The sequence below is a fragment of the Cyprinodon variegatus genome, unplaced genomic scaffold, assembly GCF_000732505.1.
Source record: "Cyprinodon variegatus isolate N-32 unplaced genomic scaffold, C_variegatus-1.0 Scaffold347, whole genome shotgun sequence".
NCBI classification, from domain to species: domain Eukaryota; kingdom Metazoa; phylum Chordata; class Actinopteri; order Cyprinodontiformes; family Cyprinodontidae; genus Cyprinodon; species Cyprinodon variegatus.
Genome location: NW_015150800.1, coordinates 384462 through 406050, shown reverse-complemented (window position 1 = coordinate 406050; position 21589 = coordinate 384462). Strand labels below are relative to the sequence as shown.

Sequence of the window (21589 nt, the reverse complement as noted above, 5' to 3'; positions counted from 1 at the left end):
CTGACCATTTCCTCTGATCCTCTGCTGGGCTGTTGTTACACAACGGCTGGCAACTGTTTTCACAACATTAAATCAGGCATAATTGGTTGTACTTAGCCAGCTGTTTGTCCAATTTCACAAACAGGTGGACAGATCCTTAAAGACGGCCGAGTTGTTTTACAACAGAGTGCCATGTTTTAGTGGTCAGTCGATCGCTGGGTTACATTTCTCTGAAAATTATAAAAGATCCTTTTGATGTAATGTAAAATATATAATTTAGTAATATTTCACTAAGTAGACATTGAATCTGCTGTAGATGTAGGTCGTAACCTTTTTACACAATTTTGTCTAGCAAACTTGATAAAAAAAGATTGCATATTGCTAAATGGGATGAACCGAGGAGTCCCTCAAGCCTCTGACCTTGGGCTTTATCAGTCCCTGGATGATATTCTACAACATCACAGATAATCAGTAATTAAATAAATTCTCCAATCTGAATATAAACATTTTTTCCTGAAAAACAAAGCAGAGTTGGCACACAGTTTTAATTTAACTAATGACTGATTAGGTTTTCCCAGACTATAAAACTCAGGATATGCTGTGTCTTCCAGTGACCCTGAAAACAAAGAATAAAGGGCAAATGACTCAGTATTTGTTGAAAAGAAGTGGAATTCATTGGCATTTGATGAAAAATTTTTAAGGAAAAAAAAAGACTTGTACCACCTACTAAGCTGACCTTTTACAGCTCTAGCTCTAAAAGGGGATTATTGTGACAAGAAAGGACAAACTGAACAAAGACCTCAGTGCAGAGTGGAACAAAACCAAGGAGAAAACCTAGAGAAAGGAGTGTGATGAGGAAACAGAGGATGAAATGGAAGAGTAGAAAGAAAAAATGAAAGGGAGAAAAGCATCTGATGCCATGTCCTCCGACTGTGACAGGTCAATTCTGTATAAAAAAAAAAGAAGAAAAAAAAGGGAGAACTAAACCCAACCTAAATATAGCAGGCACACTGCTGCTCCTACAGCTCAGGAGAGAAGAAGCAAAGAAACATGGAGGCAGGTCCATCAAGTCATTCACAAAGCAAACCTATAGCATCATATGCATATATGGACCTAAACGTCACCGCTACACCACCGCTGACCGGCTCCAACACACCCTCACACAACTATTAACACCATGCTTGCATGGTAGGGCAGTAAGTGTTCAACCCATCGCCAATGCAAAATTCAAGGTTTCTCAAGATCATCCGCATGAGGTAGGAAAAAAAAACGCAGGATCCATTCCACTGCCAACGTATTGGACCGATGAGAAAAGTTCAAGGGACAAGAGGTACCCTGGCGACACTCCTGCAACCACTGCCATACAACAGCCAGCAATGTTCAAGAACTCAACTGGTAAAAAGAAATCCCAACTTCAGAGTTTCTGTCAACATTAAAGTTATAGTAGGAGATTATAAAATGCAAGCAAACGGGTGAATGGGGGACAACCGTCTACGGCAAGCCACAAGCAGGACATAATTCAGCGCCATGTGGAGGAAGACCATAAGCGAGGGCAAAGAAACAAATAGATCTGCAGAAATGTATTTATGTGGTCTGCTTTAACTACAGGCTGCTGCTTTTTCACCATTTGCCACAAAGGTCTATTTATTTTTGACTGTGTGAAACTATCTGAGAGACAAATGTGTCAACATGCCAATTGAAAACTCTGTTAAATCTATTTTTAAGCCAGTAACTGATCTGTGGGCTGACATGCTTACACAGTGACCTAACAGGGACATCTGGGTCACTCCTTTTGGAGACTTCTCTGTTGTATATTCATTGTTAAATAATGAATCACTAACATTCACTAAGAATTTATAGAAGATATTTCTAAAGTAGAAACGTTATTACCAGAGATCATGAGAAAGAACAAACGATAAGAAAAGAACATGCTTCGCTAAAGCCATTTCATTTTGTTGCCAACAGCATTTTAAAGCTTTCATCTAGGCATCATCAATAAGCGTGTTTACATTTTTACAAGCTTCTTGCTGTAAATGGTCAATATTATATGTCAGAACCAGAGGCAGCATTAAAATATGAGTGAGGGAGTCATTCAAAGTATTTGTACCATTTCACAAATTATCACCTATTTAATAAGCTGACATTTAAATACCAAGTGGAACAATTGTTGTTTTTAAACGCATGCCAATATTTACTCCATTTATAGTCCTGTATAGCACAGACTCCAGTGGCCATCAACTGCTAATCAAGCTAAGAAATCCTCCAATCCTATTCATTAGACAACTTTTGACGCCAATCATACACTGCTGACCAAGATGGTCTGTCGTTTGCACCAAAACAAGGCATCTGAACATGACAGGATGAAAAAACTGAGGAAAAAGGAGAGGCCGATGCATCTGCTGGTGATAGATACAAGGAGTCCTGAGTGTTTCAACCTCCTGCTGAGTCCCCCAGCTTAAAAACTCTTTGCAGTGCAGTAATATTGGTAAGTGGCAAGCAAGGCTTCCCATTTCCAGACTGTACAGTGATGCAGTTAGTAGCAACGTTGCCTTGCATCAAAAAGGCTCTAGTTTTTACTCCTGGCCTTGGGTTTCCTGCATTTCCTTCCCGTGGATATCTGTGTTCTCTCCTGGTGCTCCAGTTTCCCACCACAATCCAAAAATATGAGTGTTAGGATGATTGGCTTCTCTGTTGCCCTTAGGTATGTGTTTATGGTTGTCTGTGTTTTCCTGCGATGGACAGGCGGCCTGTCCAGGGTGTACAGCGCCTTTTACCCTGAGACTGCTAGAGAATGGCAAAAGCCCCAATTGGCAGTAGATTGATGAATAGACGGATGGGTTCCACTCTCTCTCCTTCGTTTTTGATATGAATACTTTTAGATCTAGTTTTTGCTAACCATCGGCTTAATGTTGGGGTCCCAAAATTTGGCAGAGCCTAAGTGCAGAAATAAAAAAAAAGTGTATTCTTAAAAGCATGTGAGACTTTTGAAAGCTACTACCTCCCTTCCCAGTAGTCAAAATAATATCCTGTCAGCCATCAGTCACTTCTGTGCTTGTCTTGAAACTCTTGCAGAAAATGCCCAAAGTTTTTGTTGTCAGGTGATGGTTAGCGTCAAGTATTTCCCCCCCGGCTGATAGAGCTCACACTCATATGCCTCCTGACCAGTCGACCCTTTTTCTTTCCGCCTATGTCTGTTAGGTTAAAGCCCATTGTTGCTCAGGCCACCAAGATGAATGTGATGGTGACACTGCTGCTCTTTTCACTTTCAATCAAGTCTAAAATGGCTCACTCACAGTACACAGTCTGTCTGTCTGGCACCCCTCCCCTCTGGCTCTGCTGCTCAAAGAAAAACCTCATCCCCGCAGGCTTTAATTACCAAAGTTAGTTAGCAGCTTTGAGGTTTCACACCTTCAGACAGCAAGCCCTTAAACCTTCTCCGCTTTCCTTTTTATAGTTATGCATTTGTCAAAAGCAGGGCAGCATATTTGGTCTTGGAAGTCATCAGGGAGTTCTGTTTTTTTAAACAAGGCATGTTGTATCCATGTTTTCACATTTTAAAAGTAGCTACCTACTCAGGCTCCAATATGAGAGGAAAAACAATCCTCTTATCTGACGTCAGGAGAGAAATCAAAATGTAATTGCTGTCATTATTTGGCCTTCATCACAAGCTAAAAGAGTTTCAAAGCTAAAGGGATGAAATTTAATCTCATTATTTACAAAAAAATAATAAAATAATATTAACAGACAGCACACCAATCTCTGTTGTTGTGATTATGACCCATAAGAGAAGGGCAGTATCTCTTAACCTTGTGTTATTTCTTTCTTCAAACATAGCTCCTGTGTGTTAGTGTGTGTGCGTCAACGCTGTGGTAGACAGCGTGTCTTCAGCAGATGGGGAAGCAATGACACTTGATAATAAAAGATGTGGCATCAGACAGTCCTAGAGAACACACACACACTTATATTTAGGAACAAAAACACGATAAACAAAACAACCTTTTCAGAGGCTGTCTGCTTTTGTTCTTAATGCCACAGCGAACATAAAGAAGGGACGGTGCCGACTGTAGTCAGTGATATTCACAGTAGATACCACTAATCTCTCTCTCTCTCTCTCTCATACACACCAAACACACTTTGGTTGGGCAAAACAGATGAATTTCTAACAAAGATGAATTAGGGGTGTGATGTGTGTAAACTGGGAGGGTTGCCAAGTACAACGATCAGGCGTAATCCACAGGGAGGAGACAGAGACAAAAAAAATAAAACACACACAAAAAAATATGGGTCTCTTTGGTGTTTTTGTGGATTTTATCTGTTCTGCATACAGGTAGGCAGGCCACCCCAGCAAAACCACACACACTCTCAATCTGCCACTGGTGTTGATGGTCTATATTTACGACAGGGTAGTGCATACGTGTGGTGTTTGTGGTTAACGCGTTAAATGGAGCAGCTTTAATTCAAACCCCAGATAAAATCCACATTTGGGTGTGTTTTATTCAAAGTAGACACAAGGAACCACTGTGGCTTCTCTGTCTCATAGGTCAACTAAGCGAAAAGCGATATTGTACATGGATCTGTATTTTTCCAGTTTTTTTTTTTTTATTCGTTTAGGACAATTGGTGCGTGGGAGAAACCAACAGTAAGCTTCAAGTTACAGGACAGACAGCTATTGTGCATCTCTCTATTGTAATTAAATGTATATATACATGCATACACACTCCAGGCTTCTTCCTCTCCGTTTGTATGCCATCTGTCACTCGGCGACAACTCCGCCCACACAGGATCTCAGTGACCAATCAGCAGCCAGAGTGCTCCCCACGCTTATACACCATTAACCCCTAATCAGCTCGGGAGAAAGAGCTGGGCGGAGAGCCAAAGTCTGCATGCACATTCACACAAAGACAATCTATTGGTCGTCTTATTCAACCAAAGCTTAAATGCAAGCACACAGAAAAACCCTGCCTACCCCCTCCCTCTGGACTCCTACGCTATGTAAGAGAGTAGCTTTGACTCCATTCAACACATTTCCACTCAGCTGTGTGCCCACATTGACCACACTTTGCCCAAAGCTTACCCTTTACCATTTTCATTTTCTTTCTGCCTACATAGTTATTGTTTTTTTTCCTGTTTAATTAGCTTTACTCACTACATATAATGGAAAAAGATACTGGATGTTATAGTTTGGCTTTTCAGGTCATTTATTACTTGCATGGAGTTGATCAGATCCAAAATTCTGCTAAAAGCATAAATCTACAGTGTCTATAGAAACCAAAGCATTCAGCTGGAATACAATTATGGGAAAGTATGGTATCATCTGCATATACGGAGTTTCTCCCCACTAGTTTTTGTTTCTTTTTTGGCACAGATGACTCATCCGACACGTTTAAGCCCCAAAGCAAAGCTTAGTCTTATTACAATGAATGTACTTCATATCATTAACACTAATCTACTGGAGGGGAGACATTTTAGTTAATAAAACTTTGAATAAAATAGTGGTTTAAGAGCTGCACAATATATCAATATGTGGTGTATATTACAAAAACAAACGACTGCTTGGAGTTTATATGTGGTTAAATATATCATTAAAGTGTTGGGCGTTTATGATCTACGTGACAATAGATTTGGGTAGATAAACAGATACAGAGATCTGATGTAGATGTTTGTTCTCTTCAATGTTAGGGAAGGGCCGAGTGGACATAATTATAATAGAGACATGAGTCAGGAATTAATTCATTCATTATTCGAAGCATCAGCATTGCAACTGCATGAACTCTTCAAGCTGATCAGATCGGCCGATTCTAACAGTAACAGAGTATGCTCCAGGTTTACAAACGCAGGTGACAATTCTAACCTTTTTTTTTGCCATTTCCCATTGAGTTTTAAAAGGGCATTCAACTATTAACTTTTTGATGAATTTATAGAGAGAAGATTGGGAACATTTTATTAAACAACTGGACAGTAAACAGGGATTATTTTTTATTAAAGGCAGTTTTTTTTTGTTATTTTTTTTTAAACATTATTTTTTCACTTAAAACATTTTAGCTTCATGTAAGCCTGTAGGAAAACCATATAAATGCATTCAGTTTCATACAAATACTTTTACACCAACAATCTTCCATTGACGCCCACAAGCTCATTGCCACTTCACGCCATCAGCCCCCTGTGGTTTGAGCATTTCTAACCTTTCTTTGCCATCCAGCCTATGATGGCACTTTGCCTCTTCTACTTTTAAGAAGAATGTTTTAGCTCAGCAGAAATCTAAACAGGCCAGACAAAAAGGCTAGAAAACAGAACGCTTTTCCTCGCTAATCTCACTTCCTCATTTCCAAAAGCAGCCGGGGCTTCATCCTCCTTCAGCAGCAACACATCCCTCGCAGCCTGTGGCCCTTCCCATCTTCCATCTGTTCTGACAGCTCCAAGGTTAACACAGCAACCCCCCCCCTTTGCACACCCAGACACCCACTTGGCCCTGTATTCAATCAGCCGTCTATCTCTGCAAATCAGACACTGCACATGCGTGCACATACACACAAAGTGCACTGACTCTTTTAATATAAGCCTATCCATCCATCCATTGATGTGTGCTGATGCGATAACAGCTGATTGATTCATTTGTGATTTCCCAACAGCTCAGTCTCTAACATACGCACACTGAAAAAAGAAAAGGAAAAGAAATCTTGGCTAACCACCGGGACTCATTTGTTATGATTACACTGAATTGATTCCCTGATTTGCTCCATTCTTTGTCAATGGTAAGGGGAGAAGGACGAGCAAGCAAAACAGGAAGTGTGAGAAATGGTTGAGGGGAGAAAGGTTTAATCAAGTCCTTTTCAGCTGATGTATTACTTGGAAAACAACAAGAAGTAAGAGGGGGGGGGGGGAACTGACTGAGCTGTTGCAGGTGAAAATCCAGCTGACGCATCTGTCCTGAATCCCAGACTTGATTGAGCAAAAAAAAAAAAAAAAAAAGAAAACTAAGACAAACTAGAATTGAGCAAAATGCTCATTTCTTGATTTTTTTTTTTAAGTAACTCAAAGGGAAGGAAGCCGTTTAGGGAAACGGGTGGACCAAGAACAGATGAAACCATTAGAATGAGGAAGGGCACAGTGCAATTCTTAAAAAACCTGTTTCCCACATGCAAACAAAGGCATCTTAGCTAAGGTTAAGGCTGCGTGTATGGATACAAAACTGCCATCCTTCAGCGAACAGGCTTAAAATTCAGATAAAGGGCTTTATCCGTTCAATCGGAAAAAACAAGCCCTGTTACACTTTTGTGTACATATTGCTTTTCTTCAAAACTCCCCCGGCTGACAGATGACTCTGCATGTGTGCAACACTGGAATGAAGGTTACACTTTGAATAGAGAAAAGCCATAAATTTATCTTTCAGGTTTGCAGGAAAAAGAAAAAAAAAATAGAACTTGAAGCTGAAAGTGCTAAGAGGAGAAGTATTCATACAGAAGCACAAAAAAAAGCCTCCACCACACTGTGGAGGACTCAAAGCTGAAGTAGAGCTGGGGTGAATCAGGCTTGAAGGCCCTTGGTATGTGTTCGCTATTCACAGAAGTTGTCCTTCTCCTGAGAGTATGTGAGCTGTGTTCACCCAGAGCTAAATTGGACATAAGAAGGCCGCGTTTTTTGTTCCAGTCGGTTCTTTGCTGTGTTTTCAGTGTCGACTCATCATTGTTCTGCGGCCTTGTCTGGCCACGTTTACAAAGGGGCGAGCAGAAGCAATTCACCATGCTGCAAATATTCGGAGAGACTCGTGTCACTCCCCTCTATAAAACAAAGCTCTCCATTCATTAAAACCTGGACTTCAGGTTTTTGACTCTTGTTTTTTTCTAGAGCATGCAAAGTAAATGAAGCGCAAAGGCTGAAAAAGAAACTTTCATTTAATGCCCTTTCTTTGTGAATCACAGCACACTCATAAGCAACAATAGCTCCAATATAAACCGTCTCAGCGTGAATGAAGAAACACAAATATCCTACGAGGCGATCAAAGCTAAATGTAAAACAGCACGCCTGCTTTAACAGTAAGAAGAGTCGTTGAAAAATCCTTCAGCGTGTTTAATGGTGACTGCATGTTCCTGCTTACTGCATTACATGTTGGTCCCAAGATGTTTTTAAAAGTAGAAAAGTAAAAAATTAAGTAGCATTTAAAGAAGCACTGTTTGAATTAGGGACCATCACATTTACATTAAAACAACCTTAAAAAGTCTACTTTACTTTTTTCTCCATTAGAACAAAACAAAGTCATACAGACAATAACAAATGACCAGAAACAAACATAAAAAGTTTCAGTTGCCTATAAGACAATTTTTCCCCCCATTATAACCATATATAGGGTCGTTTTTTAGCCATCTTGAATCAAAGTCACCATTTTAGCCTGAGTAAGGTTAGCATTTAGGCTAAGAGTAATGTTTAAAGTCTCTTAGATATAAAGTGTTTAGCCTCTAAGACATGTTAGCTTCAATCGTTTTACAATTGTTAGCATTTTGCCAGTCATATTTGATGTATCAGCTATTTCTAATGGTGTTTATCACAAATATTTTTAGAAAGTACGTTTTTTCATAAATAAAGTAGTTCAGCAACTCAAAAAGTCCAATAAAGACCACAACCTTGCTAAGCTAGTACATTTAGTGACTATGTATTTTTCTCTATCCCTGTGAAAGACTACGAGCAAATAGCTCAGGAAAGGCCAACTAATCAGACGCTATGCATCCTGGGCTAAACCTATTAAAACTCTTACTCTGAGGATGGTGTGACTGGTTATTTGCAAAAACAAGCCCTCACAAATAAACAATTGTTTCAATTAATCCATTAATAATCGGATAGCCAAAGGTTCCTTAAAGAAGATTCTTTATGAAATTAAACCAGGTGAAACTTAAACTTTTCCACTTGAGGATAGACGGATGAAAACATTTTTTTTTTAATCTTAAATACAAAATGTTTCTATATATTTTTTTTTCCCATTATGATATAAATACTGCTTAGTGGGTCACTCTGTCTGCTAAAGGCATGTTTTAGAGTGTCTACCATCCAGTTGAAGATTAATCGATTACTGAATTAGTTGATTATTATTTCAATAATCAATTATTCACGATTAATGCGATTAATTGTATCAGCTCTAGATTGCACACAAACACACATGTGCATGTTTTAGCTACTCCTAATGTTATTTTCCATAAGGCTTTAAATAGTTCCAAACTCGCCCAATTAGGCTGAATGACTTTAAACCAAAAGTGCAACTAGCTACCATAAAACAGTGTTTGCCACCAACTGAAAGCCCAGGTGATAGCAGGGTTTATAAATGCAGATATCAACAACATGAAGTGACATAACAGATGGATTGTTATGCAGAACCATCTGTAGGCCCTGTAGAAACCATTTGGAAAAGGGCAGACGGATTCAGAAATTAGCAGCCAGGGACTGAAGCACCAGTCTGTCGCTGACAGCAACCAACTTCAAACATTTAGATCGACCAAGCGGAACAAGCTGATTGCCACACTTATAAAAGCGGTTACAGCCATTGGAATGTGATGAACCAACTTTTTTGTTTCACATAACATGAATCCATTAAGGCAGAGCAATGTGGGCATGAATTTGTAAAGCGCTGGCTGCTTTAAAAAACTAGTGAGAAGTACAACCCCAATGAACCTCGAGAGCTGCTAAAAGGTCAGCGGGTTTATTGTCAAGCAACCAACACAACAGATGATCAGAAAGACAGGCCTGACAGAGCCCTGGAATAGTTATACATACAGTATCGCATCTGCAACACATTGTAAGATGGTTTCCATCTTAAAAAACACTTTGTATGCATTCTTCCATGTCTGCATGCGTCTAAATAAGCTGCTTGGAAAGTTTTAGTGGTCTTATGCAAAAACGCTCAGCCTGTTGTCTTCATCTCTCTTTGTTGCTCTTTTGTCTCTTCCTTCTCTGTCTTTCTCGCACTTTGCCCTTTTCCTAAACCAGCCGTGGCCTTAGCCATGGTTCTTGTTTAATATGGCGGCATGCAATGCAAAAGACCAACCATCTGCCATATGCATGCAGCCGTGGCCTACGGAAGAACAAGGGCTGGCATCACAATGCCTCTTTAGCTTGGGTGTGTGTGTGTGTTTGTTCCTCAAGCATGGTCTGCAGGGTAAGATAAGTATGCATTTAAGAGGCTTATATTTCATTTCAGGAACTGAAGGAGACAAAATGGCTCCATTCTAAGTTGGCGAACACAACACAAGAAAAGGCGAGGTAGCAACAAAATGGAATAAAAAAAAAAAAGGCTTGCTGTGATGCCATTTGTAAACACACACACGCAAAAAAATAAAGGCACAGAGCCGAGCATTTGTCGCACTCCCACAAACACAATTGAGCACAAAGCAGAACATTCGAAACACAAATCCGGCTTTATTAATCAATGCTTTCTAGTCTTTTTATACTGTACATCTGAAAGGATATGTGTGATAAAAGCTGGCAGAAACTTTAAAGAAGTGAAGAATGACCCAAACTTGTCAATGTGACACAATTTAGTCGAGCTTCTGTGACAAACTGCGCCAACAATGCTTACAAAATTAGCAAAAGTACACACAGTACCCATGATTAAACAACAACTTGATGTTTTCCTGTGACTAAATACAGCTCAAGTGCAGGATGTCGCATGTATCTCATTCCCAAAAAAGATGTTTCTGCTTTCTAGTTTTTTTTTGTTTTGTTTTTTCATGCAACTGTGCAGGGATGCTCTGACTCTCTGCCTCTTTTACAAGCAATAAACTCAATTAATTGTAGCAGTTAAAATTTACAGACTGGTTTGCAGTTAAGATCCCACCAAGCTCAGTGAAATAACAGTAACTGCTGTTGGTTTATAGGTTAATATGGTTCCCTGTTCACCACATTAACAGCTCGTCCCACTGAGGTTCAAAACAAACAAAGGACATTTGAGACAGAAACTCATCTACGTCCCTCAAAGCGTATCAGACAAGCACTGAGAAATGAATAGAAGTGTTTTTTTTCCTTGTCTATTTTCAGTAAGGGATTTAAATATGAACTCAGAGGAGGCACAGAGAGCTATTCACAAGGAAATCAATTTGTTACATGTTGACACACGTCTCTGGATCACTAAGGCTAAAAGAGAGCAAGACTTTCAGTAGCTAATAGGAAGGCACAGAAAGCAATGCTTTTATACGTTTATCTTTATTGGGTCTGGATATTTGTGATTTAGCATTAAACTAAGCGTACAAAATCTCTAGGAATATAAAAGTAAGGCATACCATGCCACTAACTAATATGAGAAATGAATTAAATGGTCTTTGACTACAAATATCAACAGTTCAGCTTGATTCCGTCTTTGCTAAGAAAAATATTTAGAATCATGCTTTTTGATTTTTTCTTCTAAACATATATAGTTCTTGAGGACATATGGAATCAGCTAAAACAATTATCGACTCGTCAGAACTATACAAAGACCGGCCACATGCTTCTAATTGGTGCATTCTTCGTCTTTATTCGATTTATCAGCTCTGCCTCTTGTTATATTTTCTTTAAGGGAATTGATGCAATAGTCAAACTTGATTTTGCTTTTGTTTGGATCTCTGGACTGCCTGCTTGTTTGATTTAAATGTCCCCCTGCCCTGATTAGTCCCTTCTCCAATAACGCTGATCACTGCTCCTCTTGCACGATCATGCATGAAACATGAATAATGAAATATAATTAAAACAGCTTGCAAAGCTACTAAACAAGCTGGCGATTCGCACATGCCCCTTCTCCCCAAATCTCTCACACATACACAATAACTGGCCAAGGGTGAAACTCTCATTTATCCATTAGCTGAAAAGCAATCACCCACTAAAAACACACAGACACGCACACATGCACAAACACACAGGGTTAGGGAGCTTCTGGTTGACTTCATAAAGCTCTCATCAAGCCAAGCTACCATATGGGGATGGGGCCCAAAACACAGGGGGACTGAATTGTGTGTGTGCATGCGTGTGTTTTACACAGAGCACCCTGCATCCCCAAATGTAAATGTAACAAAAGGAAGCATGCATCACCAAATCAGCTTTGTCTTGCATGCAGTATGACGCTACTGCTGCCCCATTAAGGGAACCCCAGCAACACACCCTGAAGGTGTGTTCTGTGTCTGGCTTCAGCTGAAACAGCTGAAGCCAGACACAGAATAGGGACACTCACCACCTACTATGCCTGTTAAAGCCAAAGCCAGTATGGGACCTGGAACATTACAACAATCACAGCTCCAAGCATCCACAATCTTGTCTCTTTTATCACACTTCGTGGACTGAGGACACCCCTTCTCCACCATCTATCCCTGCCACCCCCTCTGAGGTCCAGGCTGCAGGCCTTGAGGCTGGGGCCTCGCCTGCCATTGTTAGCCCACAATGGGTGAGAGGCGGCTGGCAGACAGGCAGCAGCCAGCAGGCCTTCTGGAAGAGGCCAATGGATAGAGATAGGCATGGGGGGAGGATAGAGAGGACAGGCTGCACTCGCAAGGCAAATGTTTCTTAAAAACCTATTATTGAACCTGACAAAGAGTGAAACTAATTACCTCCATAACCAAGAAGAGATGGAGAGCTTATTTTAGGTTAGAAAACAAAAAACCTATGCTTTATTCTCTACTTCAGTTCAGTACAAACATTTGTCACTTCACTCACTGGCTGCTGGGTTTTACACAACCAGCAAACACAACCGGAAGGTAAAGCTGCCTGGTGACAGATTCTCGAAGAAAACAGGGTTGTGACACCCGTTTCTAAAAGCCAAACAAAAAAATGACAAATGCTGCAATATGTTTCCATTTTTTTGAAGAGAAATTTTCTCATAAGGAACCATTTCTGTGCAGACAGCTTTCTTGAATCCCTACATAGTTTTTTGGCCATACAAACAACTATTCCTGGATTTTCCTGCTGACTTTCTTCTGTTTTGAAAATTATCACATCAAGTTCACAATAAGAGCTCGCACTGAAGCAGGAAATGTTGCTGTCCAAACATCCTTCCAACAAATTTCAAAATAAAAAAGGTAAAAAAGATGAAACAGGCCTTTACATTAAAGTATCTTCTAGGAGCTCCTCTGGGATTTGGACATTTGTGTTGCTTCTATAATAAAACGTAACTTATCAAAAGTCCTAGCTAAGAAGTAAAGCCTTTAACGAGTAAAAGCTCCGATTTCAGCAGCAGAGTGACCGGCGGTCTGAGGAGCTGCCAACAACAGTTAGCTTGACTTGGTCCATCACATGCTGAATGAAGACGTGACACACCGGGCAGCTCCTACACGCCTTACATCACCATGTTGTCAAACCACACACTATGTTTGAATAGAAAACAAGCACATGTGCGCTCGCACAGAAGCGCGTACCCCATCATCCGATAATGCAAGCTCTCTCCTACACAGACACACACGCAGCTGTACACAGACACACTGGCACACAATGGTGGCAATCCAATAATGTCAGCTGTCATATACATAACCCAACACAGCCATGCGTGTGCGTGCGTTAGCTCACACAAAGACCAGGCTTGGGAGCAATCAACTGATAATGTCAACTGTCAGACACACACTGAATACACATCTACACACAGGCACCGTCAGCAAGGAAGGGACTGGTAAACAATGCTGCACAATGCTCTATGGCAGAGGCTTGAGTTTACAAAAGAAAAAGAAAAAAAGGTTCCCAATCACTAGACATTTATTCACTCTATCCCTCACAGAGACACAGTGGGGGTGAGAACAGGGGAGAGAGACCTTTATGACATGCACGGGGGGGACACAATGCCAGGCAACCCCCCCCCTTCTTTTTCCTCTTTTTCATCAGTCCAATGCCACATAAACTATTTTGCAGTGTGTATTTTAATGTCCTCTACTAGGTTTAATATGACCATAGCAGCCATTTTCCATCATGTTGCTCATGCAGGACAGCTGGGCTGGATGGGCCTGGCTTAGGGCATTGTATTGCACCCACAGACTCGCTCACAAATCAACAGCTATGACAATAGCCTGGATTCTCACAGTAAAGGGACAGCTTAAGGTTGAACCAACAGTGATTCAAGCCTTTCACTGGCCTCCAATTGGACAATGAGGGTTTAGTACCAGCAACTCTGGAAAACGTCCCGGATGGAAACCAACACTCACCACTGGCCAAACGAGGGTACATTTATAAACCTGCTTGCTCTTCTGATGGGTTTGCAATATGAACAGAAGATAAGTCCTCAATCGGTAGAAATGACCTGTAGGGGGCGGTAATGAGGCTAGTATTAATCTTCCTTTGAGGATAACGTACGCACTGACATTTGAAGTCCATCTAGTTCCCACAAACCAGTTTTACACCAATTTAGACAAAACATTATATATATCGATTGATTTCTCACTGTATTACCAGTAATAGAAAATAAATACCTGTGAAATAACTATGAAATATGTCACATAACTTACTTTTTCAAACACTTTGAATTACAAAGCATTTTCATTTAGTTTGGTTCTTCTATTTGGGCCAGTTGGTTATGATGCAATATGACCTCAATTCAAATTAAAATACCAGTTTAACCTGCTGATAGATATTATGTATTCAGACTAAATATTTCCTAGAAGAAGACTATGAGCCAAGAAATTAATTGAAATTATCTGTTATCAAAGCAGCTTTAAAACAACCCATTAGCCTATATAAAGAGATAAATGATGGCAGTAGCCTTCACCAGAGGTCTTTTCAGTACTAACAGTCTTTTTTTCTAACCACTTTGCAAGCTGATAATTTATAGTAATTTTCTTTGATCTTTCCATTCCTACTGTATGGATGTCATGTGGCTTAAATAAACAAAATCAGCAGGAGGTCACCCTGAGTTGATCTTTTTTAATCAGTGGTCATAAACTGTTGAATTATGTGCAATATCTGGATTTCTATGAAATGGTTTTCAAGTGAAGGAAAACAAACTTTTATGTAAGGGATGACTAAATATATTGAAAATGATTTGTTTATCAGTTTGAATTTGGAGGGACAAATTTACACATAGGAATAGATTAAAAAAAATTTAAAGCATATTTTTCTGCGCATTTTTATAGCCCAGTATTGTAGAAAAGCAGATTTAAATTAGGGCAGAAAAATGTATTGTATTTTAGAGTTTAACAAGAGTACGATGCATTGTTTCTCACTCCAGGTCTTTAGGTGGCGGTATTGTCCTTAAAGCAGGTTTTTCACCGCACAGAAATATAGAAATCTTGAAAAGCTTGAATGTGGATCCATGCATGTAAGCTAGAAGTAAGGAGTATACCCCACAGCAGCAAACAGACTCTGGATGATTCAAGGCCATGAAGATGATGAAACTCTGGAGCCAAGGAAGAATGCATCATTTGTGGTCTGGTAATACTTTGGTTTTAAGAAAAGCATTTATCTGAGGTCTCATTATCACCTTTAATGTTTAGGAATTTCACCACTTGGTAGAGTACCAGTAAAACTGTTTAAATACATAAATGTGCTCTTTAGCTGCTCTTTACAATTTGTAAAGGGCAGCTAACTTAGCTAAGCTGTTCTCTTGAATAAACACATTCAGATCATTACAGAAACTTGCCATTTTTTTCGTTGTTTTTAGTAGACCATGTCTGCAAACATGGTAATCCATAGATCATTTAAAAAAGGAAAAGAAAAACAAAAAATCACTTAGTTAAAGATTTGTTGGAAGCAGAAATTTTAAAATAAAAAGGAAAAGAAAAAAAAATTGGAGCTACTTTTAAACAAAAAAACTATGTATATTTTTTTATTTTCCTTTTTTGTAATCAACGCCGTTCTGTACTGAAACATAACAGCAGATACAAAAACTGAGTGGTGAGCCAGAATCATGACTCAACAGAGCAGAAAACGGGACCATCATCCGGTTGAGGAATCTACCAAAAGTTGGCTCAGTTTTATTCCTTCACCCTCTGATCTGACCCTGAACCAGCATTCAGCCCGTCAACAGCAGACGGCACCAGCATCTTTCAGCTATTCTCAACTTGCTGGTATGCTCCCTCTGGCACTGGAAGCTGCTATTGTGAAACCCCTTAAAGACAACCAACTTCGACTTGCATTCTTTTACGCCTCAGCGATTTCTTTCAGTAAAAAAAAACAAAAACGCTGAAAGACAAGTACAACTTGGCATGATTTTACCTGCACTTTGCTGAAGGTGAATGTACAAATGGCTTTATGTTTCCTCAGGCGCCCGGTCTAAGACTTTTATGACCATAAAAAAATGATAAGTTTGACTCCTGGCACTTTTACGCAATTTTCCTTTAGTGCTGCTGAATCATGTGTCCCTTAAGGGCCCATATTCAGTTCTGTGTTGTTTAAAATGTACTCTTCATGCTGCCGCTGGGATTTATGATACATACATACATTTCTGTCGGCAGTGATAGAAAAAAGAAGGGATAACAGTGTGAAACTGGATGAAGATTAGAGTTTTTGAATCCTATATGGGACAGAGAATTATAGCAAATCCCAAAAAGCTTTTACCCAGCATGATACATCTTACAGAACCATCAATCCTCAAACCAAAAAGGTTTGATGTCAGTTTGTGATGCAGCTATGAGTTTCTATAGGGATGTTTGGGCCCTTTGTGTGCTGAATGTGTGCTTGATCATAAAGCTCTATGTAATTGCCCATGATTTGTACCTTGACTTCCATGCATATGACAGAGGTTTGTTTGCAATGTACTTAGATGAAAGGAGCTTGATGAGCAGGCATTCAGGCCTCCTATTCAAAGGTTTCCAGCAGTGCAGAGCTAGAAACCTTAATCCATGACTTTACTACTGATAGTGCAGCCAAGAGAGAAAAAGAAAAAACTTCATGACCAGGTCAACCCAAAGGAGGAAGTCACCAATCAAAAATGACCAAGCTCTCCAATAGCAAAGGGAAGCAAAATCAATCTGTATTTTAGTACCCGGCCGACTAAGGCTACGTTTACACTGCAGGCCTTGATGCTCGATTCCGATTTATTTTCGAAATCCGATTTTTTTACGTTGCTGTTCATATTTCCAAATATATGCGACTTGTATGGGATCTCCTGTGTAAACTGCAGTGATACAACGCAAGTATCCCGCATGCACAGTAGAGGACGCAATGACGTCACAGGCCAGCATGCTCTTATCCCCGGAAGTAAACATTGATGGTAGGGCCGGCGCGCATCTAGCAATCTTTCCCAAACATAAAAACACAATCTTTTCAATATGGTTAAACATAAATACTGCTCTCCGCATCATCATCTGCCATGGTTGTTGTTTTTCTTGCCACTTCTGCGTAGCAAAACGCATAATAGTGACCTTTGTCGGGTATTAATGACGTTCAGATCCGATGAATCCGACCTGGCCGTTCAGACACAGGTCGCATTTGAAAAGATTAGATTCGTATCAGATTCAGGACCACATAGCCAAGTGGCCTGGGTCGGATTGGAAAAAAATCAGATCCGTGTTGTTCAGACAGCCATGAAAAGATCGGCTACAGGTCGCATGTGGGCCAGAAAAAAAAAATCGGATTTGGGTCACTTCAGGCTGCAGTGTGAACGTAGCCTAATATGGTAACAGGAGTTAGAGACTCACATCTTTGAGCTCTGATTTTTACACTTAAAATCCACAAAAACAACTTTTTGTACATTCTTAACTCTTTAAGGTTATTCCAACCATTTTCAAGGTCTTCCTACTATAAGCTTTTTATTTATTCAACGAACAAAAACCTTAAACTGTGTCAAAGGGAGAATTAGCAACTAAATTGTAATTTTTTTTGTAAACAAAGGCAAAATAAGTTTACATTTTAGGATGTTTTGCTTCTTGAATTAGTCATTAGCATGTTGAGCATTGTTAAGATTACAAAACAATAGTGTCCATCTATAATCCCCTAAGGAATGAGTGCTCGGATCTAATTAAAAGGACCCATAAACAAAAAAACAGAGGCCGAAAACTCAAAGGGATTCAAAAATAGAACTACTTCTCTAAAAAATGTTTAGCCTTCCTGTTTTCTGTCATAAGTCTTGCTCTCCAATGCTCGTACGAACCACAGCTATGCATCAACATGTCTTAGACAATTCAGTTTCTGTTTTAAAAGCTCCACATCTTCAACTATAAATCTTTGTTTGTTATTAAGATGATTAGAATGTTATTAAGTAGAAACCAATGGCAGGGGAAACCAGACAACTGCTATATCCGATTCTATGTGTTTATATGCAAGAAAGAAAGCAGATATTCAATGAATCCTTGTCTACATGCTTTGTTCCACGTGTCTGCTATGGCACTTCATGCTTGCTGGATGTGTGTTCATAGCAGAGGCGGGATGGGGGTGAATGGTGCCCGGTGGTGAGACCACTTCAGGTCAGGATGTCTCAGAGAGTTCAAAAAATGCTACTAGCTGATGTAAAATGTAATGAGTCCAAATGAGATAACGGCTATCCCATAGTACATCTGGGTGTTTTTCTTTTTCTAATCTCTGTAAGAAAGAAGAGGAGATTCAAAACCATATAGACCGTTTAGACAGAGGAGGCAGCTTCCCTGAAAAGAAACTGTGACCCAGTCCACATTATGGCCACACCTCCCATCAAACCCAGAGAGTAGCACAAACAAATACAGCAGATGACAAGTAAAAAAAAAAAAAAAAAAAAAAAAAAAAAAAAAAAAAAAAAAAAAAAAAAAAAAAAAAAAAAAAAAAGCTGCACATTATTTAAATCTAATTTGCTCATGTTTTGTTCTGTTTTATGTGGACAAGTGCAAACAAAAGAAGTCAGTGAACATAGTTTACATAATCAAAGTAAGTACTGGGGAGAAATCTAGCTGTGGAAATACAATAAGCTGTTCTCCGATTTCACTTATTGCATTTTGCTGTTAACATGTTCACTTTAGAAATCAAATAACCCCAGAAATGGTAGTAGTATCGTATTTCTGTGTGCATGTAACCAAGCTCAATGATGGGGAAATTATATAACTTTGATCGTTATTCCCATAGCAACACTTCCACACCAAAGAGTGTTGTTGAGAGCAATTAGATGTAGTGTGTTTACAGTCTGGATCGAGTTGTAGATTTCTGATTATTGATCAGAGCACGGGGCTTGTCAAGCTCAAATCAAACTATCAGAATATCTGAAAATAATTAACAGAAAAAACTTAAATCAATTCCATATTTGTCAATTTACCAAGTTTATTTACCAAGACCTTAGTCTGGAACATGGATGGGTTTCAAACTCATATCTTCATGTCTTCAGAAAATCAAACATATTCCTCAAAAACACTTTTGTCTAAATGAGCAAACAAAGCTGAATATCATAATGTTGTTTGTTACCAGGGCAACACTAAAGATATAAAGGTCTGAAAACTGGCTTCCAAAATGATCCCTCATAGTTTGAGGTGCGGACGGTTTCAGTGCTTTACTGTGGATAGAAGTGCTGAATGCAAAGCCATTGGAAGCCAACCAGGAATTGTTGCCAAACTCTGAAGCTGCAGGTATAGAGAAAGAACATCAAGATAAACCTTAGCTGAACCCCCTACAAACAAAAACCTCTGCTGTCCTGATGTCTGCGAGCAGATAAATCGCTCAAGGATGATGGTTAAAATGAGCCATGCTGCCTTAGGTTGCATGGTAATCTCTGAACATCTTGTTGTCAGAAAACATGTGGCATGTTGAAGTTTTTGGTTAACCGCCATCTCACCCAGACAGATGGCTCTGCTTTTTTTTTAAGCCGCAAAGTTGGATTATTTCTTCCAGTCTTAATGTATAAATATCACACATCATCTCTGTGTGTCTTTTCCCCTCACTTGCTCTCATTTAGTCTCCAGTCTTTCCTCTTCCATGTAACGTGGTCCATCTATCGTTTTTAACACACACAATGAGAGCCTGATTAGTAAGTGTGTCTGCCCCTTGTTTCCGGAAAGTGTTACAACAGGAAAGGCCATCTGAAAGGCACTTCAAACTCAAATTATGGAGATTTTAAAACAGCTTTGGACACATGGGGCAGCAGGAGGTGGGAGGGTGGACGTGGGGCTGTATTCTGCTCATGAATATTGATGAATAGCCACTTCAAACATATCCTCTTCAAGGGTCACCACATGGGGAGAACCAGCCAACCAACTTCTTTTCAGAAATTCTTTTTTTTTGCTAATGTTTGTCAAGTTGGCCAGTTTTCTTAGCAACAGTTTTATAAAAGAGTTGGCAAAGCATTCATTTACAGTTGAATGACAAGGATGATTTATTGTATTTAACAATAAGCCAGCTCAACCGCAGTGAAAGGCTCCCGAGGTTATTTCTTAAAATAATGTTGAAGATGCAGCAATCACAGGATTTTGGAGCCAATTTCTGAGTAGATTTTTATTTCTTTTAAAAACTAATTTTTACAAGTTTCTCAAATATTTATGTGAACCTTCACTGTTGTCATAAATTAATTATTTATCTAAAGAGCAGAGGTGACATCACGCTGTTACTCAGAGACCAGTCCTTGTTTTTAAAATACTCTTAGTAAAGACGTGGTATTTAAGTTATTTTAAAAATATCTAAAGCATCTTAATTCAATGATTTCTGCAGTTTATACACCTAAAATTATAAAACTATAAACAGCAGTCGTGTAGTCTATTTCTCAAAGATAAATTAGCCTTCCTGTTATCTGTTCAAGTCTCACTCCTCTTAGAAGTGTCTGGCCTAATAAGCAAAAATACTTTGATTTATGTTAACTTCATCCTACTTCATCTCACTAATCTCACCAGACTGATATTGACCAAGGCGAAGTTACTCTTTTTCAATCGTTCTGATGAAATGCTTTCATCCGAACGGGAGTGAAAACATTGTGTTTGTGTCTCACTTCTCTGGAACAAGCATCTGTACAATCCAGAAAGCTGCCAGCAGAAACAAAACTAAAAAAATGACATTTTCAATTCCTGGTTGTGAGGCTGCAGAGCACTGACAGCAGACAACAGCAGTCTGAAATAAACCACAGGAGTGCCCATACACCTCTGCTGCATCCACAGATGAAAACCACAGACGTGTCCAAAAGTCCCACATCACAGACGGCTAAGGAGGCAATTACACACAGCGGGGTTTAATTTCCAATTCTCTTTCTCAGCTCACTTGTGTTTCTGGTTTTCTTGCAACATGAAGGTCACTGTCACACAAAAGCACAGACATACAAACAGACACACAATGACAGTAGAGGGGGGGTGCTGAATGACTCCTCACAACAATGTGTGTTGCAGACTGAATACAGAACACTGAACAAAACAAAAGCCTGAACGACAGCCAGTTGGCTTGGCACCACTTGGCACTGGACAAGCCTGTTTGTCCTTGGCATGGCAATGAAACACACACTCAAACACACGCGTGCTTTCATTTTTTTTCTCCTCAGGTATAAATGAAAATGTAGCCCTAGAAAAGGTCAACCATTAAAATGAGTTGTTATCATTTGATACAAACGAAAAGGGTCCTACTTGGGCTGCAACATCCGAAACCCAAAAGGATCCATTTTCATCCAAAGATTGGGATAAGACACCAAGACTAAAGACTTCAATGACTGTTGACTATCAAACAGAAGCTTGGCCCCTTTTTGGCAAAACCTTCCATCTTAAGTGTCACTCGGGAAGCTGGTTCAATGATGTGAATAAAAGCTGGGCCATCT

At 39.6% G+C, this 21589-nt stretch overlaps 1 protein-coding gene across 3 annotated transcripts in view; it reads right to left on the bottom strand.

Moving 5' to 3' along the window:
• Positions 1-21589, bottom strand: part of zswim5 (zinc finger, SWIM-type containing 5) — a 65129-nt gene that overhangs the window by 21480 nt on the left and 22060 nt on the right. The window lies entirely within an intron of this gene.